The sequence below is a fragment of the Adiantum capillus-veneris genome, chromosome 22 (genome assembly GCF_014529385.1).
Source record: "Adiantum capillus-veneris isolate H3 chromosome 22, ASM1452938v2, whole genome shotgun sequence".
NCBI classification, from domain to species: domain Eukaryota; kingdom Viridiplantae; phylum Streptophyta; class Polypodiopsida; order Polypodiales; family Pteridaceae; genus Adiantum; species Adiantum capillus-veneris.
This window is the reverse complement of record NC_140952.1, coordinates 111,563,465-111,578,771: the sequence shown is the minus strand read 5'-3', so window position 1 is coordinate 111,578,771 and position 15,307 is coordinate 111,563,465.

Here is a 15,307-nt window from a genome sequence, read left to right as displayed (position 1 = left end):
AGTAGTGCCAAGGATAAGAATACAGAGACTAGCCAGCTTGAATACTTTAGCTACATCCAAGACATCTTGAAGATTAGCTTTAGAAAGTTTGATATGTTTATATTTGATGTCAAGTGGTTCAAAGTTATTACCAGCGGCCCTAATGCAACTGTGCATAAAGACAAGAGTGGATTGATTCAAGTGAACTCTAGGCGGATGTGGACAGATGCACGGGATACATTCGTACTTCCACAGGATTGTAAACAAGTTGTGTTCATACACAATCCACTATGGACAAAAAATGATGAGAATGATCTGTCTAAACCTTGTTGGCTCTATGTCATTCAAGTTGCTCCACGTAGCAAGCAAGTGTGTGAAGGATTGGACGTTGAGGTCGAAGAGGTGATTCATGAACAAAGCGCAGGACCGACTCCAACTTTAAGTTTAGATTTTGACGTGGATGTTAGCAGTGAGCAATTGTCTAAACCTAGAGATGAGGTGTCAAACACTGAAGCTGATGCGGAGAGCGACGAAGAAGTAGAGTTTGATGGCAAAGATGCAGAAGTACAGATTGAGATAGACATATTTGGTGCATCAGATCTTATAGAGGATGAGAGATTAACTAATGATTTTTGCTAGAAACTCTTTTGTAAAACTCTTTTTATTAGTCTACAATACACTTTAGATGTTGTCATTTATGTAGCAGTTTCGTTGATTTGTTATTTGTATTGATTAAGAATTTCTTCTGTAAACTAACGCATTTTGTGGGTGTTGTTTGTGTATGATTAGCCATGGCCAATGACGATGAGCCATACTCTCTTAGTTTTAGTTTTTCTATCACTCCAGGCGACATGTCACCCGAGCAGATCGCGATGGCACAACACCTTTGGGCAATAGGTCTCTCTAGACCTACTAGGACCAACCCTACGCCCGGGACTAGTGTAGTCCCTACACCAAGTGGTCCCACACCTTAGTCTAGTGTACCCCTACCAGGGATTTCATTAATGTAATCACGATCCAGTGATTACGTAAATAACTATAGTATTTACACAAAAAAATCACGTGATCATGTTAATTGTTAACGTGACTTGATTTTGACCTGCAAAAACCTATAGAGCCGAATAGCCCTCCGGGCTCTTTTATTTTCCCTGCGGTCCCCAACGGTCCCGCCTAGAATAATGAAAAAGCCTGGCGGGAGTAATTATATATAGTAAATAGTGTGCTAACCCCGGTCTTTTAGCTAGTCAAATCCTTGGGGAGTGTATTCGAGTGCCGGATATTTTCATCTCCTTGTGAATTGATCTAAGGTTACAGAGTCACTGGTCCTTTTTTTGGGCCGAACGTGATTCTTAATTCGGGAACCACCTCTAAAAAAATTTAATTCGTTTACCGACATAAAGGTACGAAACCAAAACAACTGAAAACTTGGAGAATTATGCTCATTGCGAAGAAGCCATTGGTCCAAATGAGGGATGTAATTGGTTTTAGAAGATGAGCATATGTAAATGACGAGTCGATAGTCAAGGGTCGGATGTCCTCTACTAGTGTACCGGGCATATAAAGATCCTTGAAGTCTTGCATTTGAGTTGATTTACAATATAAGAGCTATAATCCTTGATTGGGTTGAAATAGCTTTTATATATTGAATTGGTTGCATGGGTGGGCTACAATCCTTCACTGGGTACAAGTAGTGCCCAATTGGGTGATTATATTGAAGATTTATTTGCGTTAGTTCATGCATTGGTTTATACAAAGAGTGCATTATATATTACGATAGATTATTAGTGCATGAAATGACCAATCATATATTTTATTTCTTTCGTTTGTTTTCTTGTAGCAAATGAAATTAGATGTGTCTTATTGTTTGCAAATCAAAGTGGACATATAAATAATCATTATAATAATAATTGCATAGAGAGATTCATAGCATTGTTATAGTTATTACGCTATGTATAGACTACATTGCAATGTGTATGGTTGCTCACAATATAGGTAATTGATATGTGGATTGACTAGCGTGCATTGAAAATCTCATATTGTGCATCATGGTTACTTTCAAATTGAATGGTTTTTAAATTATAATATATATTGAAAATAAAAATATATTTCAAAACTGAACATCTTGTTCTTTTCTCTTTAGTTTTAATTTAATAGCAATGGAGAAAAATGTGGGCACAAGTGGTACGAAGAAGCCAAAGAATAAAAAAGCTCCTGGCAAAGAGTGGGATTATGCTCACAACATATGCGGCTGATATATGGAGTGGCAATGTAAATTTTGTCACACAACAAAATCTGGCGGTGCACCACGTATTAGGGATCATTTTCTGGGTAGCGCTAAAAACAGTTGTAAGAAATGTGAAGATTCTCAGGCACCTGCAGTTGCAAAGCGTTTGAGAGAAGAGCTCGCCAAAAAGGGTGGCAAGAGACGACAGATATATAGCTATGTGCCTTCGAGTCAAGAGTTCCCAGAGCCAAATATTAACTCCATAGATCCTGTAGTGACGCTAACTAACCTTGGAGAACAACCTGCACAAGGAGAGGAAATTCCAGGCAGTGTTCCTTTTAAACGTCACAATGAAGGTGGACTTTGTCAAATGCGTCAAAAATCATTACATCAAAGCTTTCGAGTACAGTCTCTAGAAGAAGCACAAACATCACTTGCCAAAGCAATATTCTTTACTGGAAGTGCTTTGGTCATGGTAGACAGCAATCATTGGAAGGCTGCTTGGAAGAAAATCGGTGAGTTTGGTCCAGGATTTTCAGCTCCTACTTATCACACGATAAGAAATGTTTTCTTGGACAAATTTTACATCGAAGTCAAAGAGCGTGTTGGCAAAATAATACTTGGAAATATTTCGCTTTCAGGATGTACGATTGTGAGTGATGGCTGGTCAAATGTTCAGAGAAGACCACTGATCAATGTAATGCTGGTTTGTCCAAGGGGAGAAACGTTTATAAAGGTGATTGATAGTTCTGGTGCAATTAAAAGTGGCAAATACATTTCTGAGGTCTTGATTAATGTAATCAAAGAAATTGGTGCTGAACAGGTGCTCAAGTTGTGATGGACAACGCAAAGAATTGTAAAAACGCTAGTAAATTAAAAAAGAAGTGCTTTTCACACATTTTTCCAATGGTTGTAATACGCACAGCTTGAACTTGGTGCTGAAAGATTGGTACACTAGCGAAGAAACCACATGGTTCGCCAAAATAATTGATACAGCACGTCAGGTTGTGAAATTTATCTTTAAATGGCAAAGAGTGCTCAATTTGTATAGGATGCGCATGTCAGTGATGCTGAAACTTCCTGCTGAAACTCGGTTCTGCACACACTTTTATACCTTGGAATCACTTCTTTGTAATAAATGTATTGTGATTGACACATTCAATTGCGTGGCCTTTGATGAATGCCAGCTTGAGCAAAAAGAAACAGTGAAAGATAAATTACATGTCTACGTGGCAATGTAGACAAGGTTGCTTGGTGGAGGAGTGTAATGGATGCATACCATGTAATGATGCTCGTTATGTTCGCGATCCGCAATCTTGATCAAAGGGCGACAAACTTGGGCAAAGTGTGGATGACATGGTGGTCAGTCCAACAGAGTCTTGAAAATCCTGAAGAGCTGAAAGAGTCTGTAGTAGAGAAGAAGTGGAGATTACCATTCTCTGGCAAACAATGGAAAATTTTGGCTAAGTATTTTCATGCAAGGTGGAAGAGCGCTCATAGTCCACTCCATAGCGTGGCTTACATACTCGATCCAGAGTATTGTAATTTAGATCTGATTTCCAATACAGAGGTGGTAGGCGATTTCTATCACGTGGTCAACACGTTCTACTTCAACGTTCAGGACCGAATTGATTGCATCAAAGAAATGAGTGCATTTAGATTAAAATAAGGTCCTTTTGCGAGTGATTTTGTACAGGTAATGGCAAAAGAGTAACCTACATGGAAGTGGTGAATGATGAATGGTGGAGAGCATTACTCTACCTTACGTCCTCTTGCAATGAAAGCATTTGCACAATGTGCAGCAAATTCAAGTTCAGAGAGAAACTGGAGTATGTACAAGTATGCTCACAGCACTATTCGCAACAGACTATTAGCAGACAGATAAGAGAAATTAGTGTATATGTATTGCAACGAAAAGATACTGAATCACATCAAAAGTGATGGATACGAGGAGGAAATGCCAACCTGGTTGTATGATTGTCAAAACAAAGATGAAGAAGATTTCAATGTTGGTGTATCTCAATGCACTATAGACAAAATAGAAGAGAATTTGATAATAGATGTGAAGGTTGAATTACAAGAAGAACCACAACACTCAGACTTAGAACCAGATAACAAATCAACTAATTCAATATAGCTTGAGAGTACAATGAGTATGTCAAAAACCATTGTAAAGACCTTGTATTCAAATGTGTTTTGAGTAATTACAATGCTTCATATTCTCGATAATACATAGTTTGTCGCGATATTACATAGTTTATCGATCTCAATTTTGTTGCCCCGAAGCAGCATCTTGCTCATCAAACAGATTTCTAATTGTGCTAGGGGTATCTGGGCGTGGTTGTTTGAATTTATATTCATTTGCCATGCCAAACATAATATATATTCCTTGTGGAATATCTTGTGAACAGATTGCACATCGACTACTGTTTTGCATCAAACGAATAAGACAAACTAAATGATAATAGTGACCACATGTCAATGTATAGTACCCACTCCATCCATCAAAATTCTTGTAGCAAACTGGACATTGGGAAGATGAGTATGAATTTGAAGTAGACGAGGGGACCAACTCCGGATGCAAGACAAGGTGGTTGATGTGTGTCCCTTGTACAAGTGTTGGATTCACTTGCTATGTCAGGTTTTGAACGTCCTGACTTAAGCGGTGAATGCTTTTCTCCATCCAGACTTGTGAGGGTTGCGGTGTCTGGGTGGCTATAGAAAGACGTGTTATTTCTGCATCTTTCTCTGCCAACTATGTCGAGTAAATATCCTTCTCTCTCTTTAACTGTAGGTCAGTGCCTTCCACTATCAATGCCAGCTCATCTCGGGTAAAAGTGACACAACTCTCCCTTAAATCATGAGTGGAAACAGTTGTCTCCTTTGACGAGAAGTCTACTGGTCACTGTTGCAAAAAGTGAACATATAACATTTTTGTAAAATATAGCGCACAATCTACATTGTGCAGGGGATGGCCATAAACCTCCAAATAAATCCTCTCAACGTTATCTTTGATCCATCATAGTTGCACTTTGAAACCTTCCACCTTCCTTTCTTGATCTCTACGTGCTCACAAGGCCATATTGTCTTGATCATGACCTTTGTTACTTCCTTATTGATCTCTTTCCACTGCATATGGTTTGGATTTTCCCACTTTGAGAGTCGGTGAGCAGTACGCGTTGCTTGTTGTGCCGACATGCCGTGTGCTAGAGACTTCATGCGCTGAAATGCATTAACAGCCGCTTGTTGTTGATCATCAGGCAATGATTGGGTGCCAATATCTTGTTCTTGATCGGCCATTTTCTCTTAGAGCTGCAGTCAATAGAGTGGCAAATATTCAATATCATTGGCAATTATATATTCTCACTGCGCGGAATCCACTAAATCAAACCACAACAAATGTGACTAATTGAACCACAAAGCAAATTTAAAATGACTAAAGATAATTGACTCAATTAGGTGAACCACTTCAAACCATATAATACACTTCAATAAAAAGAATACACTTGACAAGACATGTATATCATAGAAATGTTTAAATCGGATAAAATGATGGTGCAAGTTCAACAAGTGGACATTGGACAGTGTTAGGGTCTGTTTTTAAATGTTCTTTGAAAAATATCAACACGTCAGAAGCATTCCTTCTTTGGTCCCGCTCTTTTAACTTTTTCCAACAATCTACTTTAATTCAAATAGCCCTCATAACATCTTTGTCTGGGTGGTGAAAAACTTCTTCTGGAAAATATTTTTTTTGGGCTGCACTCCAAAAATCTGCCAGCATGTCGAATAGGTAGCCCAATGCATAAATGCAGCTCGCTTTTGTGTATGCATCTGCGCACGGTGGTTCGTATAGTTTGGGAGCAATCCATGGTCGCTTAGCCATATCGGCATTCTCTGCTCTCTGTGCATTCAAAACTGCTTCGTCCGACTGTGCGCTTGGAGATAGATAATTATGTGCTACCCACTTAGCAGGTGTTCTTAGCATCATACCCCAATCAATGATACCAACACGAGGTTTATTGGGCGAGTAAAGTCCAACATTACATTGAACGAGTGCAGGTCACTGTGCACTATACCAGCCAAGTGGGCAAGTGCAACGCCGTCGATTAAGGCATGACAAATTTCCGGCATCTTCTCGACCACTGCTTTGATCCGCACTGTGTCTATCTCGCTTACAGGGTTGTTTGCTACAGGAAATGACCTCCAGTCGTGTCGTAGCCTATGCATGTGTCGTCTAAACAATCCGTGAGCGAACGGTAAGCGGCACATCATGTCGTCCACGGTACCCCAATTGTAGTATGGGAATATCGTGATCCAAGGAGCTTCTATAATAAACTTAATGCACCTTACAATGGAGGGGTGAAGCATTTGTATTTCTTGCTCTATCTGAAAGCTGTCAAATTTCACCTCACTCCCTCTTTTGTAACATTTTCCCACATATGTAATGTGGTCTGGAAAAAATGAGATGCCTTTGATGGTGTACAATGTGCACACACCGAAGGAGCCTGCTCCAATCCTCATATATTCTACCAAGGCTTTGTGAGGGATGCCAACAAGATGAGCGCACTTTGCATTCAAAGCAGTGCGCATGATTGTGCCGATCGACCTCCCAAAGCTGCTTGCGCATCATGGGCCATCTTCAATCTCTTGGGTAAGGCTGCTTGGTCTTGCGCTTTCACATGCTTCATCTTTACCTTCTGTTCTTCCTACAATTTATCCCACAGCTCTAATTTTTACATGTCACAAGCAGGTGGGATATCTTCCTTTAAGTCTCTGCAACATACTTTCATATTGCCCAACACTGTCATGACCTTGTGGTGGGGGTCAAATTATCGTATCCCAGCTGGACTCAACAACTCGTATTGGCCTTCAAGTCGCAACCTGCGCTCTGTGTTCTCCCTAATAGCGTTAGTGATGTCTTTGATGTAGACATTGCTTTCATTAATCTGCTGTATGCGATCAGCTGCACATGATGAGATTGCTAAAAAACATTCTTTACGAACGACACGTTGTCATGCCGTGGCACGTGCATAATGGGAACGGAAGCTAAGCCCTATAATATTATGGATTTTATGTGTATGCCTTAAGTGTGCATAAGTATATGGATTTTCTATTTAGCATGCAAAAAATCTAGTCAAAGTCTGATGTGTCACTCTTGTTGGGAATGGGCTTTGTCCTATGATCCCATGCTTCTTTGTGAACCTCTTCTTGGAGCCATGATAAAATGAGCCTATAAAACATACCTTCTATCTACTAGGCATCCTAGGTGGCATATGACATGTGTAGCATGGTCAAAAGTGGCTTTAGTCATAGTATACCCCATGAGCTGTCATTCTACACATAGTAGGTGCACTTTGGAGTAATTATGGACCTAGAAAAATCCCTTAGAAAAATGGTTACGAGTTTGTTTGATGTCATCCATGATGTATGTCAAGCTCTCTCTCAATTTTTTATAAAGCTACTCTTGGAGGCTTGTGGTGGCAAGGATAAGATATTTGGAGAAAAATCTGGAAGAACCTCTAGATATTTCTTCAAGAGAAAGATCTAGAAGAACCTCTAGATATTTCTTGAAGAGAAAGATCTAGAAACTTTGAAGATAATTTCAAGATATTTTTAAAAAGGGAGATACTTGTCAACAAATCCCTTGGATATTTCTAAGCAAATATCTTCTTCAAGAGGCAACCTCACCTATAAATAAAGCCTCTTGCTCCTCACTTGGGCATGAAGCAAACCATCAAGCAATCAAGCGCTCAAGCAATCCCCATAATCAAGCCATCACCCAACCTCCCAGCCATCTCCTTGAGGAAAACTTTCTCTCAATTTCAGCCCAACACATCTTGAGCTTGCTACTTCATGCCTCAAGCTTTCTATCTCCTCACTTGTAATACTCATACACTCTATAAAACCTTCTTTCATCAATAAAGATGCATTGTTGATGGCTTGCAAACGGTGTTGGGGACTACTACGCATCATCTACTTCATCAAGTTGGCTACAATACCACAAGTCTTGAGGTGTGCTTCACTTCTTTGGATTAATCTTGTGTGGGTCTTTGTGTGTTGGTTGTCTCTCTTATCTCTTTCCTCCATTGTTTGACTGCTTTCTGCGCTTTCTTAGATGAATAACCCCAATGGTGTAACTTTTCAACCCTTTCACTTTGTGCAACATATTAGAATTAACGTTTGTATTAGCCATAAAATCCACTTCCAACAGAGAATTGTGTTACTCTTTGGGCGAGAAAGAATGCAAGAAATTATTCTTTCTCCACGTCCTCTTATTTTGCCACTACTAGACTACTCTAATTCTTTTGATGTGCACATATTTATTCTCCTCTAGGGGTTGAGTCTTGCTTTCTTAATATTACTATGAACCAAGAAGACTTGTACACACGGCTCACTCCTATCGCTAGGCAAAATATCTACATCTTTGTAAGCACTAAGTTACAATTTCAAAGAACCATTCGCAGTCTATTTGGAGCACAACGACTTGTTGTTATAAATGCATCAGTGAACCCTTTCATCTTACCTTTGATTAGATACGATCAAAGCCTTGATGTTTTCATCTTTGTTTTGTTTTGAGGGTTTCACGTGTGCGTATGTGTGTGTCTGCGTGTAAGATTCCAATGGCTACACACAATGTATTTGCTACAAACACTAAGCTTGCTTAAGTGAAAAGCTTCACAGTCTCCCCACAAACCCTCACAGCTAGAGGCCCAGCGCCTTCCTGGCAAGACCGCCAACTCTTTGACACACTTTTTGGTGAACCCGATTCGAAGTTTGTCAGGGTGAGTTAGTGGGGATCTGCAAGCTACTTCAACCATGGGTGATCATCATCTGCAGCAGCAAGGTATGCTTTTTGATCCCACTACAATGCAAATGTTTCAAGCATTTTCCTTGTTATGCAACAACAGCATGCTACAGAAAGACGAGAAGTGTCAGCAACCAAAGCTATTCAAGCAGTGGTGCACAAAATGGATCAGTTTAATGGGAAAGATGTGACAAAGTATGTTTGTGGCTATATAAAGGAGATAGAGTTGCATCGTGGTCCAGAAGATGAGATGCTCCAAAGCTTTGATCTTGTTGTGACTCCCGAGATTAGAGAGCATGTGAGAGGAATCAGGAATGAGCATGGAAGAAATTGGGAGGAGTTCAAGCTAGCGATGAAGGAGGATTATTTCATGGAGGACTCTGAGAGAGTAACAAAGAGAACTTTCTTGGAGTGGGTAGCCAAGCCGAAGGAGGGGCTCTCTCCAACACAGCTACTCAGGGAGCTTGATCGACGATATGATCAACTCACAAGGACAGAGAAGGCCACACTCGACTCTAAAAAGACAGAGCTCTTCCAACAAGAAATAGGAAAGGAGATCCAGGAGCAATTGGAGCTACTTCTTGAGGACAAATATGCTAAGCACGGATTGAAGACAGATTGGAACGAAGTTGAAGTTGCTGTTTCATTACTTGCCAAGCGCCAAAGGAGACGGGCTAAGATGGTTGTTAGTAGTGCACCATCTACCTCCGCAGCTTCTGAAAATATGGTGAAGCCTTCTTCCTTTATACTCCCAAAAGTTGATGACGTTGGAGAGGGGGAATGGGGGAACACTCCCATCATAAACACAAGGGCCTCTCTATAGCTCAGGGTATTCACAGCACCCCTATCCTCTCGGAAAACACCTTCAAACACACAACTCACACTAGCAGGCCACTGCCTGCTCGATTGCCACTGCTCACACACTCCACAAAACCACCACACAACGTACACCTGTTGCCATGGCCTGTATCCACCCTTACACACGCACATGGACACTCAATCTCACTCTCTCACTCAAAACACCATCGGTTCGGGGGGGGGGGCACACACTTCCACACAGCCAGCATCGAGGAGAACCATGAAAGCAGGAGAAAGAGAGGGGGGAAGGGGAAACAATAGCAAGGGAGGCAACAACGGCTCAATTACACTCCACCAAACACCTGTACAAACTCACACTGCCATCACCATGGCCATTTACACAAGAAAAATGCAAAGGGCTTTGACAGGCACACTCCTCTGTCCAAGAGCTCCACTTTTGACGCAATTTTGGCTTTTATGGGGTGGGGGGTTCAATTTGGGAAATTGCACTTTCATTGGTCCATGGGGAACCCTTTTTTGGTATCTCTTGGGAGGGGAGGCACCGCCTTATTCCATCTACTCTCTTTCTCTCTTTTGCACTTGGGGGGGGGGGGGGGGGGGGGGGGGGGGGGGGGGGGCATTAGCGACGTCGCTATTGCCCCCTAGCATTTTTTTATTTTTTATCTTTCATCCTTCATTTTTTACCCTTAAAGCCTCAACCTTATACAACACAATTGGCTTGATTTTGACTTATCCTCTCTACCCGACTCCTCCTTGGCCTTGGCCTCAACCTTTGCTCTTTCCTTTTGCCTGTCCAGCCTGGAAATGGCCCTCTTGCTCTTGCATTTTTGCTTTACCCACTTGGCCTTCCTTCAATTTTTGCTTGCCCGGATGGCCTCTGCCTTGGTTTGTCCTACCCCAAATGGTCCTTCGGACTTTGCTCAGCCCACTTGGCCTTCTCGGATTCTCTCTCCCTCTTCCCTTCACACTTAATGTCCGTGGGACACCCCACTTGGTTCACTTGGCCACTCGGCAATTCTCCTTCTCGGGCTCGCTTCCCCTGTTGTGAGACTTTCCCCTTACCTGAGGGGGGGAGGCAATAGCGATATCGCTATTGCCCCCTCTCTCTCCTTTAAAACTTCGGCGCCGTGGGAATTTCCCCCTACCGGGTGAGCATGCCACGTCATCACTGTCACCACAAGACCTTCCCGCGCGAGCGCGCCGCCTAGCCTCGCCGGCCACCGCCAAAACCGGCCCGTCTCCGCCCGCAACAGCGCCCACGGGAAGCCTACGCCCTACGCCATAGCCAAGGAGCTCCCAAGGAGCCCTTTTGCTTCACATGCTTCTAAGGGGCTGCGCTCCAGCTCTTATACCCCGCCACTCAACCTGCCACCTACGCATATGGGCCAATATCTCTGCCACGTGTCAGCCATGGGCCTCATGGCCCCTTAAGCCCACCAAAAATCTTCAAACATAAATATTTAAACCCCCCCCCCCCCCCCCCCTTTTTGGCCCTCTTCTGTAGGCTCCCATTCATTGCTCCCGGGCCCGATCAGCGAGCAGGAAAAAGTCTCTGAAGCTCCATATTCCCGGCCTCGACTACACTTGCCGTCTTTGCATTTCAATCCCTTGGCACCTTCGAACCAAGGCCTCCAAAACGGAATAAAATCATTTGCGATTGTTCACTGCCCAAATGCTCCCAACTTCATCTCGTTGTATTTGACTGGCCGAATATCCGATTGACGTGCCGTCAACTCGTGCTAGCTCCTCATGACACTTACCATCGCTGAGAACTTTGGCGAGGCCCAAAAGACGCCAGATGGTGCATCCTCCAACGCGGCCAAGTGGGCTCAGACCCGGCCCCCAGAAAATCTTCAACTGACCATATCTTGCTATCCAGAGCTCCGATTCGCATTCCGAAAAGACAAGCATGCTCCACAACTTGAGCACTACACACATATGCACTGACATCATCCCGGGCCACCTGTCCCCAGCTGCCCTTTTTGTCGGGGATCTGCTACACTCTTCAACTTTAAACCGCAATATCTTGAGCAACGGGGCTCCCTTTGACGAGCCGTCTGGACCGGCTTCTAGAGCACACTAATCTACACTATAGCACAAAAAGCCCACATCTCGGGCATAGTAGTCCACCAACCTGCTTGGCTCTTTGCAGCACACCTTTGGCCTAAAAAATCACTTCAAGCATACACCTCCGCTATCCTTTGGCTGCCTAGGGCCTTGGTACCTTCCCTAGCCTTCTGCACTGCACTCGACTACACCCTCTGCCCGGCATAGACCATCTCCTAGCTCAGACCAACTTTGGCTGCACCAACGCTGTAGTAGATGAGCTTGTGAAAGGTATGAGGGATTTAAAAGTAAAACTTACAAAGCTTGAAGAGAAGGGGCAACCATTGGCACCATCTTGTGAATCATTGGGCAAGAGCTACGACAGAGACAGTGGTCAAGGTGGGTGATCTTGAAGATCCATTTGTTGCCTTAATTGACCATGGCTTAGAAATAAACATAATGTCAAAGAGATTATTCAACAAGTGCAAATTACCAATGGACACAGATCATGGATGGATGGTTAAGGTAGCAAATAATTCATCAGGTGAGTTATATGCAGCTTGTCCAAGTGTGAAAGTGACTATTGGAGATGTAAAGGAAGAGCATAATTTCTTTGTACAGGACACATCTTCTTATGATCTCATCCTTGGACAACCCTACAGTGTAGGGGTTAGAATGGAAACAAAGGTAATGGATGATGGTTCTGCTTATGCTAGGATAAGAAGTAAAGATGGAAAATGTGTTGTTCAATTTCTCACTGTCTGTGTGAACCATGAAAGAAATCGTGACAGTCTCCGAGAGCGCCCATTGCCCAGATTGAGTAAAGAGTTTTATGATCATCGAGAGAGAATGGGTTTTGGCCAGGTACCATTGTAGAGCGGGATTACAATGGTACAAAAAGGGAAAGGTTCTCACATAAGGAGGATTTCTATACAGGTTTTGCAGATCAACAGAATATGGATATGTCTCTTTTCTAAAATGTGAGAACTTGAGTCGAGGTTCCCGCAAACATGTACATAGTCTACAAAAGGAGTGGAAAGAGCATGGTCTACTAGGTAACAATGAAAACATAACAAGTGTGTTTGAGGAGTTTTCTTTTGTGGACACATTACAAGATCTGCAGTATATAGTAGATTATCCTTCACGTGACCAAAATGAGATAGTGAAAGTGTGCTCACTTGAAATGTACAATGTGGTTGAGGCATTTCAAAAGGAACAGGAGGATAGAAAGCAAAAACATGAAGTAAAGGTGGACACCAAGTATAAGACTATGGCAAAGAAGGTAAAACCAGTGGCACTTCCTTGCCAAAGGACTGCAAGGAAAAGCTAGAACAGGCTTCTTTGCAACCTAGTCTCAGAGATCCAAAAGGGATTGGACACAGATTTACAAAGGAGTCTCTAAAGCAATTGAAGATTGGGAATGAGGACTCCTTGACACAGGTTGAAAGGGAATGTTTTGAAGAGATGCTCTCTAAACATGGAAAAGCATTTTCATTTGAGCCACACGAGATAGGATGTGTAGATCCTACCATTGTTGCTCCTATGGTGATCTTTACCTTCCCTCATGTACCTTGGAACTTACGACCAATACCAGTTCCAAAGGCTCACTTACCAAAGTTAATTGAGATGCTAAATGAGAAGATCAAGATGGGTATTTTGGAGCCTTCATGCGCTCCATACTCAAACAGGTGGTTCACAGTATCAAAGAAGAATGGCGCTTTGCGCTTCATCCAAGATATGCAGCTGGTCAACAAAGTCACAATGGCAGGAATATGGGTACAGGGCCAATTGTGGATGAGTTTACAGAAGCATTTGTAGGAAGGGCAATATATTCTATGGGAGATTTGTACTCAGGGTATGATCAGTTCCAATTAGCAATGGAAAGCAGGGATTTGACTACCATGAGGACACCTTTGGGTTTGGTAAGGATGTGTACCTTACCACAGAGAGAAACCAATTTGGTTGCACATATGATGAATGGTATGAATAAGGTCTTACGTGACTTTATTCCCCAAGTAACTATGCCCTTTCTTGATGATGTTCCTATTAAAGGATGTGAAGTAAGTAATAAAGATGAAGCTTTGGATTCCATGGGGTGCCACAACTTTGTGACAAGATCCTATCCAGACTGGAAGAGGTGAACCTTACCCTCTCAGGACAAAAGTCTGTGTTTGGAGTGAAGGAGGTGTTGATTGTTGGGCACATGTGTGGTCCCAATGGGAGACGACCTTGTCCAGAAAAAATTGATGCAATTCAAAATATGAAGAAGGTATGCATATCTGTGAGTGAAGTTTGCAGATTTCTTGGTGCATGTGTGTTTTATGTTATATGGATTCCACATTATGCACATGTAGCACAACCTTTGTACCAGTTGTTAAGGAAAAACCAAAAGTTTCATTGGGGAGACGCACAAGCAAGGGCTATAAGAAAGCTAAAGGATTTGCTACAACAAGCACCGACTTTAAGAAAGGTAAACTATGAGTGTGGAAAGCCAGTAATAGTGACAGTGGATATGAGTCCGACAGGAATTGGATGGGCAATAGGGCAGGATGACGAAGAGGGACATAGGTATGTGGTAAGGTTTGGAGACAAGGTTCTAAGTACTCGACAAAGGAACTACCCACAGGTAAAACGTGAGTTGTGGGGCATGGTTACAGCAGTAAAGTGTGAAAAGGATTACTTGATTGGAGCATATGTGATTGTGGAAACAGATTGTCTTCCACTCCTTGGAATGATTACAAGCTGCTCAACACCAGACATTGCCATGCTAAGATGGATTGCCTACATTAAGTCCTTGAGTTCTGAGTTCAAGCATATTGCAGGAAAAGACTATCCGGTAGCGGATATGTTGTCAAGGGCAAGGTATGAGGATGAGAAAGACATGGTAGATGATAGTGAAGATGTAGGCACAAGGTTCTACTCCATTAATCATGTTGAGCATAATGATGTTGGCACACCTAGTGCACTTGAGTTGTTTTTAGAAGATGGGTATGAAGGAGATTGGTTGCTTATTGGTCGTTATTTGAGTACTTTAACAAAACAGGGTGATTGGTCTGAGTATGAGTTTAAGAGGATACATAGAAAAGCATATGGGTACTTTCTGCAGGATTGTTACTTATGGAAACATCCAAAACAGAGGGGTGCTAGACCACAAAGGATAGTATGTAACAAACAAAGTCAAGTAAAGCTCATGCAGGAGTTTCATGAGAACCTATGGGCTGGACATCGTGGTGTGTGGGCAACCTTTTCAAAGCTAAAGGAAAGGTATGTACAAGGATGTATCCCACTTTGTGGAATCATGTGTAACATGTCAAATGTATTCAAACGTGCGACATCGTGATGGGTTACATCCTACTTATCCACTAGACATGCATTACAAATAGGTTGTGGATCTAGTCACCATGCCTTTAGGACTCTGGCAGATGAGGTACTTG